Source organism: Bolinopsis microptera, chromosome 5, assembly GCF_026151205.1.
Source record: "Bolinopsis microptera isolate Bmic1 chromosome 5, MBARI_Bmic_1.0, whole genome shotgun sequence".
Taxonomy (NCBI): domain Eukaryota; kingdom Metazoa; phylum Ctenophora; class Tentaculata; order Lobata; family Bolinopsidae; genus Bolinopsis; species Bolinopsis microptera.
Window position 1 is genome coordinate 6,295,733 of NC_087076.1, and position 15,559 is coordinate 6,311,291.

General features: G+C 38.4%; 1 protein-coding gene across 1 annotated transcript in view; it reads right to left on the bottom strand.

Moving 5' to 3' along the window:
- Nucleotides 1–15,159, bottom strand: part of LOC134815388 (inositol 1,4,5-trisphosphate receptor type 1-like) — a 185,585-nt gene extending 170,426 nt beyond the window's left edge. The window contains exon 1 of the mRNA XM_063823921.1: nt 15,136–15,159. The gene's annotated coding sequence lies outside the window, so the exon portion shown is untranslated. The remainder of the gene's footprint in view (nt 1–15,135) is intronic.
- Between the last annotated feature and the right edge of the window lie 400 nt (nt 15,160–15,559).

Here is a 15,559-nt window from a genome sequence, read left to right on the forward strand (position 1 = left end):
AATGATCCTTATCTTGCCTGGAGTCGATTCAGAGGAGTTCTCGGTGCAGCCTGTGACCGATGGATCCCTAAAAAGACCATTAAGTCTCAGTTCCAGCCCCCATGGTATGACTCCGAATGTGATCGTCTCCTACGAAATAAGGAGAAATGGAGAATAAGGCATAAGGGGAGCAACTCTGAGTCTCATAAACAAAAGTTTCGTGCATTTCGCACAAAATTTAAAAATTTGATGGACGAAAGAATGAGACTCAGTGTTGAGGATGACTCCGATGATGCTCTTATCTCCAAGAAATTCTGGACCTACGTTAAATCTAAATCAAAGTCAACCAGGATCCCTGAAACTGTCAAATATCATAATCGCTTTCGAAACAATCCATCTGATCAAGCTGCCCTTTTTAACGAATATTTTTATGAGCAGTTTTCTCAAGAGAGCGATTATGGCATTGACATAGATTTTCGTGATGATTGTTTTTCAAGTCTTGTGTTTAGTAGAGAAGATGTTCTGTTGATTCTTAAAAAGTTAAATCCTAACAAGGCCCCTGGCCCTGATGGGATTCATGGGAGAGTCCTCAAAAACTGTGCCCAAAGCCTTGCATACCCACTTAGTGTTTTATTTAACCTGTTTTTCTCGAGCGGATGCATACCCCCTGATTGGAAGCTGGCACTTGTAGTACCAGTGCACAAAAAGGGCGATAAGTCTTCGGTTGAGAACTACAGGCCTATCTCGTTAACATCTCTTGTAATGAAAGTCTTTGAAAGGTGCATAAAGACTGCATTATACGCTGCATGTTCTGATCTGTTGGATGACCGACAACACGGTTTTGTTAATGAACGTTCATGCACAACCCAAATGATACCTTTCACGGACAATCTTGCACTTGCATTGAATAACAGGTCCAGGACTGATATAATATATTTTGATTTTGCGAAAGCTTTTGATAGCGTTTCGCATGACCTCATTTTAAGTAAATTAAAGAATATTTTTAATGTCGATGGACTAATGCTTAAATTTATTAAGTCCTATCTTGAGGGGCGACAACAACAGGAAAGAAAAATTTTTTTTAGGAAAGAAAAATTTTTATTTACCACAAATAATCAATACATAATGTTATATTCATAAATAAATTCAAATTTCAATTTCAAACACATATACAGTACGCCGCGCACACAGCCACAATTTAAAATTGTTCAGAAATTCGTAGGTCAGCTGTAGGCGCCGCGCACAGGATCTATTTAATTGTTAACTTACAATTACATGTCACATTTCTTAATTACTAGAGCCAAAATTTCAGAAGCAAAATAATTTAAAAGATATTTCTGTCGTTCACGCAGTACAGGCCGTGAGCACTGCGATCTAATTAATATAATAATGGAGAGATTCCAAAAAACCGCGCGCTCGTTATTTATTGTGATTAAATTGAGTGCGCGCCACTGTGAACAGCAGTACCGCTCAAGCATGAATTAGTACTGAGCGGTACGCAGTTCTGCGTGAGGCGTAGACATTTGTAGCACACGTTTCATTCAACTAATCCATTAATCCATGTGACATGTACAATGTAATTATATTAAAGCAAAAAGAATATTAATTTTAGTAATAATTGACGTAAACATATGTGTTTAAATAACATCTATAATCTAGCGAGTTACTAATACCGTTCGCGTTTGTTTGTATTCTTGATTATATATCTTTACACTAGCCTATATTATGATGGAGATATACATTATATAATTGCTCCAATATTCAACACTGCTAAACAACAAATACCTACTCGCCCATCGATGAAGCAGTCGCCAAAACAAAGCTCAAAGTTAATATATCTTCGTACTTCGTTTTGGAAACTGTAGAATTCCAATAAATAATCGTGTATTCGATGGGCAAGCACTCGCCACTTGAGGCCGAGACAAACGGCACCAGCTCCGCCCCGCAACCGTGAAGTAAGGCGGGGCGGTGGTGTGCGCCGTTTATACGGCCCACAGCACGAGACATTTTGAGCTTCAAGACTTAAGACTATAAAAGTCCCGAATTAAACGTAGCGACTTACCATCGTCAGCCGTCAAAATTTAGAATTTGTATGTTATAAACTCCACACCTGCTATCAGTCTAACATGTAATTTAGTTTGTTATTGGCTAAATTTTCAACTCGATTAAGCGATGCAGACGGATGAACTAGGCTTCTCCTCCGTCAAAAACACAATGAGAGGGGATTGTGGAAGGACACGAACACTATTCGTTAACTCGTACCCCGGGTACCCCCTAGAACTGTGTCCCATCAGAGAGAGCCCATCACCCGTCAGATCGAAAACAGCGTTTTAGTTTTGATATATGCTGTACCAATTACAATAAATGGTAAGTCAAGGCTGACGTTGGTAGCAAAGTATAAAGTGACACGTCACAACAAAATAACCACTACACACTACACACACTATACGCTATAACTATTGTACACAGTACACAGTATAACTAAAATATAAAATATAAACAAGTTACAAGAGACAAAAGAGTTTACAGAAGAGTTTTACATCGGCTCAGCACCACCAGGACATTGGCTATACACGTGGGTCAATTAGTTTGATTTGGTATGGCTCGACCGGGAAAGTGGTCGAAATTAGTGCTCTTAATGAGTCATCACTGTCGTCTGAATATTAGAGCGGGAACTTCCCAAGTTTCGGCCGACAACGCGACGCGCACAGCATGGGCGCGCAATGCTATGCGCGGTCTCATATTACTGTGTCATTCGGCGGTTGCGCTCAGAGTTACTGGGAATGAGTTGTATGTTGTTTACCTAAATTCAAGCATGGTATTCATAGATAAGCTTGTCAGTCAGTAAGTGCTTAAGTGGGAATAACAGGCAAATGAATATCACTTCATAATCAGAATTCAGTGAAATTTCTGTCGCACCACTCAGTTCCATACCGGTTTTGAGCTCTTAGAAGTGACTGTTTAAGTAAATTCTTGACAGATCCGCATGTGGAGGTGAAATTTAACGGGCCAACTTTACGGAATTCGTTCCACAGCCATGCAGATTTATAAATAAATTGATTAGTTGGAGAGGGTGTAATGAACAGATTATCTTTCCTATTTGATATGTTGAATAAGTAGTATAACGAAATTGGTACTCGTGACTTAATGATCTTAAAAAGTTCCATTAAACAACGGTATCGGTACAGGTTCTCTGTAACAAGTAATTCATGTTTTGTGAATAGAGGCTTAGTGGACTCTTTAACATAGAATTCAGATCCTAGACGTTGAGAATTAATTGGTCTTGCTCTAGCACATGTCTTGAATTTGTCTACATAAGCTTCATAGTCTCCAAATAGAATCCTGATACACTTCTTTTGAGTAATAAATAGTGGTTTTAACTGATTATTGGGAATACCTCCCCAGACAGAAATAGCATAACCTAGGTGTGATTCAAAGAGAGAATGATATATTTGTTTATATAGTGATTCTGGTAAGCATTTCTTAATACGGTAGATACGTCCACAAGCACTTCTTAGTTTCTTGTTGAGGGATGATATATGTGGTTTCCAGCTCAATTTATCATCCATGATTACTCCGAGAAACTTTGTCTGACTTACACGTTTAATTATTTTGTTATTAATGGACAAGTTTTGGCTATCTATATCGGCATCTAATTCGTTATTATTACGTTTAGAGGGAGAAAAATACATGTAACAACACTTCTTTACATTAATGTGCAGTAGGTTAACTCCCATATATTTGTTTACGGCCTGTAGTGCTTCATTAGCCAATTCATATGCTTTATTTCTCGAATCGGCAGCGACAAATATATTAGTATCGTCTGCAAATAAGACAAATTTACCCTTTTTAGTTATATTGCATATGTCATTGATGTACAGTAGGAAAAGTAGAGGTCCTAATACACTACCCTGAGGGACCCCGAATTCAACCGGTAATTCATCAGATTTGGTATCCAAAACGTTTACAAATTGTTTCCTATTAGACAAATAACTAGAGATAAGATTCAGAGCATTTCCTCTTATGCCATAGTTGTTTAATTTTGTAGTTAGTTTACAGTGGTCTAGAGTGTCAAAGGCTTTTGAGAGATCGATAAAGACCCCTAGGACATGTTGCTTTTTACTAATTAACGATTCTATATGTTCTACAGAGTAGTTCAGTGCATGGCTGGTGGAGTGTCCTTTTCTAAAGCCGAACTGGTTTTCATGTATTATACCCTTGGAAGTAAGGAAACTATAGAGCCGCTTATATATTAACTTTTCTAGAATTTTCCCGAATACAGGTAGAGTTGATACTGGTCTATAGTTTTCTAAAAGCTGTTCATCTTCTTTTTTGTAAATGGGGCTGATTCTCCCAGTTTTTAATTCATCGGGAAAGTGGCCTTCTTGCATGCATTTATTAAAGTATCTAGCTAAGTACGGTGCAGTAATTTGACACGACTTCTTGATCACATGAATAGGTATGTCACTAGATTTCCCGTTTTTTAGTTCGTTTATGATCTCTTTAATCTCAATACAGTCACAATCACAAAGAAAAATACTGGACGTAACTGATGTGGGCAGGTAATCAGTAAATGACGGCAGGGAATTTATTCTTAAGAAGTCACCAGAGTATGCTTCGTTCAAGTTAGCTGCAATAGAGGCAAAGTATTTATTGAACTCATTTGCAATTACACGCCGATTAATCACACGCTCGTTATTTATCACAAAGTTAGGTTTAATCTCACGTCTCTTCTTACCACGCAGTTCATTAATTATCTGCCAAGTTTTCTTACTATCTCCAGCGCATTCTGTAATCTTAACACCATGATACTTACGTTTTGCAGAATTAATAAGGTGGTTTAATAACTTCCGGTGTGCCTTAAATTCTTCATGACGTGTTACTTTATTTGTACAATTAAAACAAAGGGTAAGACAGTCTGCATGGTTGGCTGAAGAGGCGTTGAGGCATTTCTTCTTAACTGCCTTTTTCCACAGGTCATAAAGCTCATGTTTTCTATTTATAGAGGCAATCAGGCCAGATGTAATCCATGGATTATTCTTAGCAGTACGTTTAGAACACTTAGGCTGGCTTAGTTTACATGCACTGTCTAGTTGATGATTAAATACAGTGAAAAAATTACTGAAGTCTTCTGGTGGATCACTAGTTAATTCATTGTCTAGTACTTCCACAAATTTGTCCACATTTTTTGCACAGTAGTCATAGTACTGGAAATAGTTTTGTTCATGAACCTCAGTACTGACTAGGGGTGAGTTGAATATATGGAATACAGCATGATGGTGACTGATGCAGGTACTAATTGTTCCAGAGCAGATAGAGTTTTCTATGTTGTTGGTGAGTGTTGTCAATACACGATTCGTTACATCCTGGTTTATGATGCGTGGAAGTAGAAATAAGTGGTGATAAACCTAGACCTAGAATAAGGTTTTCAAAGTCTTGAACAAGTTTACTGTTTTCATCATGGAGATTAATGTTAAAGTCACCTAGTATGTAAGCATTCTTTTTTGGGCAAGATTCAATAATTTTTCTAAGTTCATTTAGTGCCTCTGAGGAGTCCCCACTAGGAGGACGGTACAGTACTCCTACATGTACAGGTTCATCATGTTGAATAGTAATAAATAGGGTTTCAAGATTTTTGGTTACCCATGATAATTCTTCGTTTACAACTCCATTAAGTTCGTCCTTTAAGTACAATGCTACTCCACTTCCCTTCGCTTTATTGATATGTTTATCCTGATAGAAATAATTGTACCCCTCAAGATGGTAAACAGTGCTTTCCTCTATTCCAATATTGGTTTCAGCAAGTCCAATAATTTTAAATTTTTCGGCTAATCGGTTTAGTTCCATGCTAAAGGCATCAAAATTTGTTTTATTGCCATCTATGTTCTGGAAAATCATGGAGCAGTTGCTTGCAAAACAAGGTTTGATATGTGTGTTAAAGTCCTTAATTGTATAGGATCTACAGTTTTCCAAAGCATCGGACATCTTTTGGATACATGGGTCACAGTCATTAACTTCAGGATCGGTCATTACTTTAAAAGGATTGTATTTTTTAGATATGGAATGTTTACACTCGTTGCAGTAAAAGTTTTCATTGATAACTTGCGCTTTGGAGGGATTAAAACATTTGGCATGGAGAATACTATTGCAGTTAAAACATTCAAAGTGGGGAAGCCCTAATCCAATATTCTTCAGACAGTGACTACAAATTTCCTTTCGAACACGATTAACCATACCTGTTAACCGTTCCGTCCCCTCCGCTGCGGTGCAGGCGGGTCACTAGCCACGTTGCTGTATAGCCGTCCATTGACTTTGCCGATGTGTTTTCTTCTGTCTTCTCCGCCATTTAACCTAATAAATACAGATTGTTTAATGAGTCCAGCAAGGACTCTTGCCCCTAACTTGTTGAGATGAAGTGTATCAAGTCGACCATGTCTGTCGAATTGTTTCGACAGTTCGTCCGCAAGACCATAGTTGCAGGCAAACTTTTCGAAACCCTTAACACATACGACATCCTTACATGTAGGGAGCAGGTCGAAATGAATCAGTCTATTAAATGCATTAACTTTTACATTCAGCTTTAAGTCCTTAGTAGGCAGCAGTTTACAAACAAAAACAGCTCTAGTGCTGGGGCTAAGATTCTTAATTTGTTTAATTTTCAGCTTGAGTTTATTATAACAATCAGCAACATCATTCTCACAACTAATATCAGGCTGTCTCACGTCATTGATCCCACAGTGGAGCACCACATTGGCGTAACCCATGCAGGACACAGGGTTGATATCTTCAATTCTGGGAGCCCAGAACTTTTGACCTGGCATGAGCTCGCCAAAGGTACCCCTCTTGTCAGACCCAAAACGCAAGAAGCCTGTGTTTGAATCACCATGTAAGCTTGTGCAATTTTTATTTGTCCAGCTAACAGCACGAAAGGTCAGCGAATACCTAATACCATCTGATATTGAGCCACGCTCAATCATATGGCTGTAAACTTCTTGTGATCTACGGCTCATTATGTACAGTGAGCGATCATGACATTCAAGAGAGGATTCAGTTCTAGAGTCACATTCAGTGAACTTGATGTTGCAGATCTGGCCGAGAGACAAGGTAAGTATTGATGATTCTGGATGGATGGTCACTTCACGGTCTGAATGGTTAGGCAGGTGACTATCAGAGCCATCATATCTGTTGATGAGACATGAATTGATAACCGGGGCCGTCAGGTGGGGCTGATCCGGGTAGCTCTTGTTAAAAAGTTCAGTTTGTACTTTATTCATTTCATCAAATAATGGTTTGAGTTCCTCAGGAATTGGTGGCACATTTTCTGAAGATTTAGATCCCATGTAGTGGTAGGGGGTGCCAAATGAAGTGACGGAGTGACCGTTCTCTTGTTTGAAAGAACATGACTGAAGAAAGGCAATAATTTTCTCAGATTCAGTAGCCAGAATAAAATCTGGCCTGGTTTCAGTTACTGGCACCTGATCATGTGGTAAGTGAGGGGTAGGTTGTTCAGGTTGTAGGGGAGCCTGCACTGGAGGAGAGGGGTACTGGGCTACAGGTGGTGCTTTAGATTGAGGAGATGCTTTAGAATCCTGTATTTGACTGCTTAAGTTGTTAAGTTGGGTGGAATGCTCATTCAGTTCTAGTGAGACTCTCTCAAGTAGCTCATGAGTGGCAGTGCAAGCAGGTGTTTCAGATGCTGCAGTTTGATGCGATTGAAGCTGTGCAAGTTGCTGGTTCAGCTGCTCGATGCTGTTGGCTAGAGGGTCTGTGGCAGAGCTGGATGATGAGGACAGTGCTGCTTCTAACTTTTTCATTTGAGCCTGATGGGACTTCAACCCGTCTTCTTTAATCAGGAGATGTTGTAGATGGAGATCAAAAGTCTGAAGACGTTCCATGTTGCTGTTGAGACTGGCTATTTGCTCGCAGAGTTTCTCACTGTCTACCGAGGCAAGCGATGCTGAGATTAGGCCTATGTTATTAAGATTATCTGCAGCAGCTGAGGCTTCAAATTCACTGTTAGCCTGTCGTAAGACTGTTGTGTTTCTGCAGGAGAAGCATGTGTCTGATCTCTTATTCCTGGCAGTGCTTACTGGGGCAACATAGCAAAAGGGACATAGGTAGTCAACCATGGCGTTGATGGCCTGCCTTGAGATCCCCCGCATACTAAGACAATCAACATGCCACTGCTGCTTACAACGCGAACAGTCGATCAAATAGACTTTGCCGCCAGACGAGCCGTTACACGGGCACTTATCAAGGTCCCAGTGTTTCGTCTTGGCAGCACTTTCAGCTACTCTGCTCACCTTAATTAAGGGCGAGCTAGTATCGCTTTCTGACTTAGCTTTATTCCTCTTGTTGAGGTGAGGACTGAGTGTATCCATGGAACCTCCTCTCCCACTTCTTGGTATACTACTATTACCAGACATTCACAAAAGGAAAAAAGGAGTTTGTATCTTCTAAAAAACTTAATCACCAACCGGAAATGTTCAGACTTTTGGGTCTGACTCCCTTTATAGATTTGTGTAGAGTGGAAGGAGAAGCAGGACTTCTCGGGTCTGTGCTGTGTCAGTTATCGTTTAACAGTTTCAGTTATCGTTTGACATTATCGTTTAACATTACACATACCTCAAATTATTTGTTAGTGATAGGAGGCCAAACGTCTTCTTCTCTACCAGTTCGGTCTGGTGTCCCTCAAGGTTCTATACTTGGCCCTTTATTGTTTGTAATATTTATAAATGACATGTTCTCCTGTGTCTCTGAAGGCACCAATATCGCCCTTTATGCAGATGACACTAAAATTTGGAGGGAGATCCTTGGTTACCCTGACCATCACATAATCCAAAATGACATCAACAGATTATATGATTGGTCAGTGAGAAATCGAATGAAGTTCCACCCACAAAAGTGCAAAGCCCTCTCTGTGTCCCTGCAAAGAAACGTGCTGGATAACTTGCCATTCAATACCTTCTTTTATAAACTTTCTGGAAGTGATATTGACTTTGTGCCCTCTCAGTCAGATTTAGGAGTCGCAATAAACTCCAGGTTTAATTGGGGTGCACAATGTAAAGCGCTTGTTTCCAAAGCTACCTCTAGACTTGGACTACTTAAGAGAACATGTCATTTCACTACTGATAAAAGGCAGAAAAGATCGTTCTATTTAGCGTTAATTAGGTCTATATTTGAACATTGTTCTGTCATATGGTCCCCTCAATCTGCAACTCATCTTCAACAGTTTGTTGCTATCCAAAAGAGGGCTATTAAATGGATCAATGGTGAACCTTACTCCAGTTATAATGACGATAAACTTGCTACAGAGCAAAAGAAACTAAATATTCTCCCTGTTAAACAGAAGTTTATTTATAACGATCTTATGACCTTCTATAAAATAGTGAATAGCATAATTCCAGTTTCGCTCCCTACATATATAGTCCTATGCCGTCCAGAGGGCACCCGATACACTAGGCACAATGCTCAAATAATTGATATGTCGGATACTTCAACTTACATGAGTACCACTGTGCCCTGCTCGGATGCCTTCCGAAATAGCTTTTTTCATAGATCTATGCTGAAATGGAATAGTCTACCAGTATGTATCCGGCAGTCAGAGCGGATTTCTACTTTTAAGGCCAAACTGATCAAGTACCTCTGGGCTGCCGATACAGTCTGGCCAGATTAGCTCATCAGTCTTATGAGTCTCAGAAATTTGTTTGTGTTGGTTACAATTCTGTCCGTCCAATTTCCTATCTGCTTGTCCTTTCTTTTTTCTTATCAGTTGTGACGGAATTGTAATGAACAAAATCCTTATAATTATTTATAGTAGAGGCTCTTACGGGCATTGTCTGCTCGATACGTTAGGGACCCCAGATACACCTTACTAGACGTATTTTTGAGCGTAGAATCGATTGAAAGTGGTTTCAAGATGATTGGACTGATTGTTCTGGGGTAAAATCGCAAAAAACCGATTTTTGGGCCAAAAATAGGCCAAAATAACCATGTTTTTTGATATTTTGAGCAAGTTAATTTTGTTGGCATGTCGGCAAAACTTGCATAAAGATAGCTAAAAGATAGCCGCACAAGATTGTATAAAAATAAAACAAATCCCTCTATTTGTTCTGAGGTAAAAATCCAAAAAAGTGGTAAAAATTTTGACTTTTTTGCTTGAAGTTTGAATAATTTTTTGCAGTTGTATTAAATCAACCCAAAAATAGTCACATCGTGTTTGCCTAAATTTTTCCTTTCCGAGAAGTACCCACTTCATATACTTTATCGAAGTTTGAATATTTTCACTCCGCAAGCGTTTTTGCCAAATTTTCGACGCGCACTACGCGCAAAAGCATTTAGTTGTTATCAATTGGCACCCGCGCGTTCATCATAAATTTCAAACAGCTATAACTCAGCGAGATTATGTCCGTTCTAGCTCATATTTTCACACTAAATAGAAAATAATGTGATCTTATTGCTGACAAAATATGAATATAATTACTCTATTTGCCTTAGAGTAATAGACTGTCAAAGTTTAAAACGCGCATTGGTATAGCACGTGACTAATAAGGCCAAATTTATACTTCTTAACATATTATCGATCCTTAGACATCATATTATTGTGTCCAATTAGCGGTTAGGTCTCTAAACTCGTAGCAGAAAACACGTCTTTTTGCCCGTAAGAGCCTCTACTATTATGATATGTTTGATTTCTTGTTAATGTTTGTCATCCAAATTTGGTAGACGGCCCCAACGTTAATGTGGCTCTTGCTATGTGTTGGTTCAGCCGAATTAATTATTATATAATCAAGTTTATTTTTCTCGTTAGTTGTCATCCGGCCAAACATTAAGCAACTTATATTGCAGTACCATTTACCATTTAGTATATCAAAATATGTCATTGTAATTTTGCATGGCTGAAATGTAACGCTTGATTTATATATATAATGATTAATTGAATTTTCAAATAAAAAAAAATGTAACTGCGTCTATGGCTGAGGCAAGGGGTGCTGGGATTGTGGGGGATAGGGGTGGGTCTGAATCACCAGTATAAGAGTAGTCTTCCCCAAACTTGAGGACCTGTCTTCCATTCTTCGGGATGAACTTATTACTAGCTTGGCTCTCCAGGAGAAACTCTGTAACTTCTTTGAGGATCTCAGCACTTAGCACATCGACCAGGTAATCACACACTGGAGGTTCTGTGCATTTAGGGAGGGGGATTTCTGTAGCAGGTGGTGCTTCAGATGGACTTCTGGACTGCTGAAATTCATGAATCTCTTGACTCAGCTTCTTCAGTCTTGTCTCCAGGGATACAATCTCCACAGTAGGCATACTGTTACCAACAGCATTAGAAATAGCATCTGATATAGCCTGTATGTTCTGGCTGTAGTCTACAGAGCTCTTTAGGTTGTTGTCCATCTTGGCTGACATGCTGGAGCCTGGTCTGGGGAATGATGTATCGAAACACCATGGACATAGCCATTCTGAGAGAATAATATTCAGAGAAGCTTCAAGAGGTGTATCGTGCTGAATGTTGTTAGCACCCTTGAGATTGCAACAGGAAGCATGCCAGTGCTGAAAACATCTGGTACACTTGAACTTCCATTCCTTACCATCTGATGTTGATCGGCAAGGACAATCACTCTTTGAAGCCCGTTGTTTTACTGTAGGTTTATCCTGGATTTCAAGTTCTTCAGCAGACTCTTCAGCACGGGAGAATGGAGGAAAGGACTTGTACAGAGGGCTCATTGGACTGCTGGGGCTCTCTCTGAGGTTCGATGATTCTAAAGCTGATATCAGGTTTGGGCTGATCTTTTCAATAACCAGATTACCTGGAGGTTTAAGAACAGATGTCTCTGGTTGTTCTTGGGGTGACTTTGATGGGCGTTTACCCAGCACAGCTTTCTGGGCCATTGCGCTAGGGCTGTTCCTGCGCAGGGCTTTGTTGTCTGCTAGAGGTTTCTTCTTTTGGGAGGTAGCTCCTCTGCCGGATGGTGACATGCTAGCTCTGGGTCCTGGGTTGGTAGGAGGAGGAGTGTGTCTAGGGGAACGCCTTTGGGTACTAGCACTTGAGGTAGTAGCCATGATGATATGATATCAGAGATATGTCCGGAGTCCAGGGGGCCAGCTTGGACAGACCCCTGCACCTGAAAAGAGAAGAGCATCAGCCGGTTCATTGTGAGTGATATGAGGTGGGTTAAGTGGGAATATGATTGAATAGAATTTTTTCAAGAACTTTCAAAAGAGTGATTGAAGTATTCAAAAATTTATAAATCATTCAAAGGTCAGACACACTAACAGCAACAGGACAAACTGGGTTTGGATGGGGTGATTTGGTTTGAAATTGTTAAGTGTGTAGGTAAAATTGTTTGAGCAGAATTTTCAGAGTAAAAATAAATAAACAAAAAATTTGTTGAGACAGGTATTCAGAGAATGCCTATCTTGGAATACTTCAACACTACTATATGGACACGTTCATTTGAGTTTGAGGATATTGGTAAACAAAAATAATAGCGTTTTTGACGATAGTGGCTTAATTTTGACATCTATTAACCTAGCCCGTTTAGAAGTTCTGAACATTAGCCACGTAACCCATACTCCCATATGCACTGCTCAGAAAGAAAATCTATTGTTGTTAGGCACTATAATGTTTCAAATGTCACATTTTGTGTGACTTAGTTAACTGCAGTTGTCTAATTATCATTCCTTGGTCTGAAACATAGTAGATTAGGTCAATCTAACAATTATGATACAACATTGGTTAAAGGGCACGGATCGAACGGTTACAAGGCAATATTCAGGTAACTTTGTCACACTCAGAATACCATACCTCTATTCTACTGTGAGGTGTCCTCAAAAACCTTTTTACTCATTATTTGATGGTTGATCTACCAAGTACGGAGTACCAATCATAGCCCTAAAATATATTGCTTTGAATAGTTAGCTAATACAGGCACTTGGTTATTGGGAAATGAGGTTAATTCTGTCACAATATATGGAATTTAAAATTTTGGGCGAATTATTTATATCTGATTTTGGTTTGAAAGGCGGGAAAACTTTACATGATGACAATGTAGTTGATGCAAGTTAAGATCAGTTGATGTTTACATTGTCACAAAAAATTATACGAAATCGTAAATAGGTTAAAAACAATGATTACATAATGAAATAGTCTCTTATAATAACTCCTATAATAACTGATGTGACAAAGTAAACATGTCTTGCCCCTATTTTGAAGATCTATATATTCTATAACTCTATTAGAATTCAACATTCTTTCAGAAAAAATTGGTAGATTATTGTCCAGAACATCAGAGCTCAAGTTTAACAATTTTAGGTTAAATTTGTCAAAGTCACTAAAAATGTGACAAAATTAACTTTTCCTGCCCAAAAGAATTTCAAAATAGTGTGTAAAAATTAGCATAGGCTGCCTTATTACCTAAATAAATCAATCCAAACTACAAAAAAATATATGTTAATGTGATGACGATTACATAACTGTAATAATAACTGATGTGACAAAGTAAACATGTCTTGCTCCTATTTTGAAGATCTATAACTCTATTAGAATTCAGCATTCTTTCAGAAACGATTGGTAGAATATTGTCCAGAACATCAGAGCTCAAGTTTAACAATTTCAGGTTAAATTTGTCTAAGTCACTAAAAATGTGACAAAATTAACTTTTCCTGCCCCAACAATTTCAAGATAGTGTGTAAAAATTAGCATAGGCTGCTTTATTACCTAAATAAATCAATCAAAACTACAAAAAAATATATTTTAATGTGGTGACGATTACCTAACTCTAATAATAACTGATGTGACAAAGTAAACATGTCTTGCCCCTATTTTGAAGATCTATAACTCTATTAGAATTCAACATTTCACGATTGGTAGAATATTGTCCAGAACATCAGAGCCCAAGTTTAAAAATTTTAGATTAATTTGTCAAAGACACTGAAAATGTGACAAAATTAACTTTTCCTGCCCCAACAATATCAAGATAGTGTGTTAAAATTGCCACAGGAATTAGGATGCTTTATTGCCTATATTAATCGATCCATACTTCGAAAAAGATTGGTTAATCTGATGACGATTACCTAACTCTTATAATAACTGATGTGACAAAGTAAACATGTCTTGCCCCTATTTTGAAGAAGTATACCTCTATTAGAATACTATTATGTAACTTTATCATCAACAAAATTTCGATAAACTAGTTATTTTGCCAGCAAGAAGCTGACAGAGTTATAATAATTTTGTGTGACGAAATTACCCTATTTTTGACCATGTTGCGGTAGTTTAATTGTGACACTGTTAACATATTACCACCCGATAATGATTTATGTGACTGGTGCATGGTACTAGCAGTGTTGTTTGATCCATAGTACGTAATACAAAGGGTTTAAGCAGGTATATCATTATTTGTTCAATTTCACACATGTTCAGATATCATCAAGATTATGTGACAAAGTAAACTTGTCTGTGCCTTTTGTAATTTAATTCCTTGCGACTATATGATATAATAACAATTCCTAGCACTTCCTGGCCATTAAATAAACCTACACTACTCAGCATTGCTTATCAGGGTTCCCTAAACATTGTTCACATATTTTCTTAAATGTGTGACAGAGTAAACCATAGTGCACCAACTAACGAAAAAAGTCGTAAAATATGTAGGTAATGGTCATATGTACCCATCCAATCAACTGGACACTCAAAATTTTGGTCAAAAACGGCAGCAAGGGGTCCATATTTACTCTGTCACATGTTTATAGTGTGACAATGTAACCATTTCCGTGCCGGCCGTATTTAAGCGATATCTTATCACCTGATTAAGATATCGTTATGTGACAAAGTTAGCCTAGAGGATGAGACGATTATCCTAACCATCAAGGGTTTGTGTAATTTCATAGTGTGACAAAGTCAACTACACTGTGCCTTTTAATAGGGTCACTTATATTTACCAATATCCTCAAACTCAAATGAACGTGTCCATATATTTTTTTGGACTAGCAATGGTTTTTTATTAGGTGTAGTGACCAGTGGTATGTGAACACATGACGAACCGAACTGACAACTCAACTCATTTTCTAGGAGCAGTGATCCATCCTCCCTGAGCCCCCCATCGTCCAAACAAGGTCTCTAGTTCATTGTTAACATAACCATTGCTAGTCCTCAAATTATTTGTTATATAGTAGTGTTGAAAGTATTAATAGGGACGTGACTACCAAGCTAGCTGGCTTGTTAATTGGTGAATTTTTTAATTCAGAAGTGAAATTTCTCTGTTGCATGTAGCATTTCATCTTCCTAGATTTGTATTGTAATGATCATATTTAATGTAGTCCTCGAGAAGTCCTTATCTCCTCGCGGCCTTAGTTAATTCAACAACGTTGGCAGAGCGGGGAATGCATGATGATCTTATCAAGCTTTCAAAATTTTCAGCAGTTTGGCCGATTATGGATTGGGTATGTTCGGAATGAGCAAATCCAGTCTTAATCTGGTATCAAACAGTAGATGCAGTAAAAGTCTAGTACGAAAATTAAAAATCTCCATAGTTCTTTTCTTCTGGAGAACCAACTTCCTTACGAAGTCAAGAGC